Source organism: Meles meles, chromosome 8 (genome assembly GCF_922984935.1).
Source record: "Meles meles chromosome 8, mMelMel3.1 paternal haplotype, whole genome shotgun sequence".
NCBI lineage: Eukaryota > Metazoa > Chordata > Mammalia > Carnivora > Mustelidae > Meles > Meles meles.
The window spans coordinates 67,146,453-67,149,516 of NC_060073.1; the positions used below are offsets into that span (position 1 = coordinate 67,146,453).

The 3,064-nt window shown below is 37.6% G+C and overlaps 1 non-coding gene across 1 annotated transcript; it reads right to left on the reverse strand.

Moving 5' to 3' along the window:
* Positions 1–2,655: 2,655 nt before the first annotated feature.
* Positions 2,656–2,758, reverse strand: LOC123950162. Its single transcript, XR_006820159.1, has one exon. It is a non-coding gene; the product is annotated as a U6 spliceosomal RNA (small nuclear RNA).
* Positions 2,759–3,064: the final 306 nt, after the last annotated feature.

Sequence of the window (3,064 nt, forward strand, 5' to 3'; positions counted from 1 at the left end):
TAAACCTCTGCCTTCGGCTCAGGTCATGATCTCAGGGTCCTGGGATCGAGCCCTGCGTTGGGATCTCTCTGCTCAGTGGGGAGCCTGCTTCCTCCTCTCTCTCTCTCTCTCTGCCTGCCTCTCCACCTACTTGAGATCTCTGTCAAATAAATAAATAAATAATATCTTAAAGAAAAAAAAAGGTCCATCTTATTTCCTAGGGTAAGTTTCAGGATTGGAAAAGAGAATAAACCTGAAATTACTTTGTAAAATGATATCCGCACATAATCATGTCTCCGCTACACACACACACACACACACACACACACACACACACACTTGTAGGAACACAAAGACATAACTACTACTCTTGGGAAATTTATTTCATCTTTCCAACAAGAGCTAACCAAGAAATAATTTGTGAATGGCAACCATGACTTTAGCCTTTGTCTGAGTCCTGTCATTTCCTCTTCAAGCCACACTAAAGAAACATAGGATGTCGATACAAAGTACTTCCTTCCAGATATAGCTCCCCTCCATGTCCTTTCTGATTAAAAGTCCCGTTCTCTATCCTGGTTCTCAGCTGGTTTCACATCTATACATCCTGATTTCTGACTGTTTCCCTATCTATTGGAAATACGAACACAACTAAAACAATTGTGTTTAGAATATTGATTAAAATTCAAGTATCAATAAGTAGGATGTGTTATCTAACAAAGAGAAGTGGTTATAGTTACAATTTGTATCTTGATATCGTGTGGGGTTCTATTTGTAATCTTTTCAATTTTGCACATTTTGTAATGATCTCCTTTTCACAATGGGCAAACAGCTTGTTTTAAGACTTGATAATGTCTCATTTCTGTCACTATTATGAGGTTTTGTGTTTCAGAGAAAACTAAAGGATGGTAACTTCTAGGCAATCTGGCATTTGTAGAAAGACTTCAATTCTTGACTTTTAAAAAGTTTTTCATTTGAATCAAACTGAAATGCTATCTGATAGAGAAATATACCGGCAAACAGGGTATCATGACTATTCAAAATAAAAAGAATCTGCAAAATCCTAGCTTACTTATATCTAATACAAAAATATTAGTTTTTAAAATCTACTTGCTTTCAAAAAGGCCATCTGAAATTCCCAGCAACCCTTAGCAATAGCAGCAGTATTTTTGCCAATGGCAAAACAAACCTAAATACCAAAGGTTTGCTGATGTTGAAAACTAAGATCGCAAGAGGTCTGAGAAACTTTGAGTTAGACACACATATTCTCTTGTTTTTTTAAGGTTTGAGGTATAGATAAAAAAATCGCAAGGCTATTGTATTCCAGTAACTTCCTAATGTCTTCAGTGTATTTATTAAAAGATAAAAGTGAGAGCCAAACTGCTCTGAAGGCAACCATAGGAAGACAACCATTGTTTCTTCACAGGTATTTACCAAATCAGGGAGGGTTGAGAAGAGCAGGAATACACATATGTTAACCAGATTTCCCCTATGGATAAATTGGGCTGTTCCCTTGGATTCTGTTCCACTGAGTTCCACACAGACCCCCTCCATCCCCAACCTCCCTACCCCCTACCCCAGCAACCTACCAAGTCTTCATCATTTAGGATCTTGTATCAAGGAATCACAGACTCTTGTTGTTGAAAGGTACCTTAGAAGTCATCAGGTTCACTTTCTTTTTCTGAGCTTCAATTCCTTACACATCCTGTGGGTCACATGGTCAACTGACTGGTAACTAATGGCCTTCCATGATTAGGAATTCATCACCTTGAGGGCAGCCTAGTTCTTTGGATGGTTACCACATCATGCTGAATTGTCATTTGTTCTGCTCTAGATTCCTTTTTTCATCTCTTTTCTTTTTCCATTTCCTTCCTTCCTTCCTCTTTCTCCCTTCTTCCCTCCCCCACTACCTTTTTTCCTTCCCCAAAACAATACCTAGGCACCCACCATGTGGCAAGTACTATGTGCTAAAATCTAGGAAGACACAGCTAGGGTTAGAAGTTAGGCTAGGGTTTCTGCTATCAAGTATCTAACCCTTGTGGAGATAACTGGACTATCACACACTATCACAGTCCTGTGATATGTATGTGCTGGCACAGTGAATAAATGAGAAGTAATGGGAAAATGGAAATAGGATCCTTAATACTTTTCTACATGAAGCTATAGCTCCAGAACAAGAATGTGATTAACAAATAGGGGTTAACCGAACAACGGTGTGTGGAAATACAGCGAACAGTTCTTATTTGGGGTATTGCCAGACCCATTCCATCTTCTAATAGGAAATATTTTCCTTTGGAAAATAGTCTCTCCACCTTTGTGATCAACCTTTGTGGGATGGTAAGTCCAGGTGTTCTGAAGTATCAATGGATAGTAGCAAATATAAGCAAAACAACTGCAATCTTTCTCTAGGGATTTTGAATCTCAAGTAGAGTAACAAAGTGATGAAGAAATCAACTGGAGTAGATATTTTTAATTAAAAATTAATAAAATGTAATTCATATATAATATTGGATAAGTTTATTGTACACAATGTGTTGATTTGTTATATTTATATATTGAAATAAAATTACCACTGTAGTGTTACCTAATACATCTATCCTATCACATAATTAGGATCTCTTTTTTGTGATGAGAACATTTAAGATCTAGGATCTTAGCAACTTTTAATATATAATATAGAGAAATACGGAACACTTCACAAATCTGCATGCCATCCTTCCCCAGGAGTCATGCTAACCTTCTGTGCATTGTTCTAATTTTAGTAATATGAAAGTGAGCACTAGACTAGATTTTTTATGTGACAGATGAGTACAATGGCCCAGGTTTTCCTGCTGCTCAGACTTGCGGCACTGTTCTGGTTCCTCTATGTCTGTGCTGTGAGCTACCTTTCCAGTAAATTTTAATTTTCTTAATATAGCAAGAGGCAGCAACAGTTATTAATCAAACAAGTCTAACTGAAACAAGAAGGTTCTGCTACATAGAAGGTACAGTATATGCAAATACCTGGAGGCATGTAAGAACCTGAAAGCTTAATTCAAGATGTGGTTGAAGGAAAGCAGCAAGGATGGAGGGATGGACTTCACTGGGA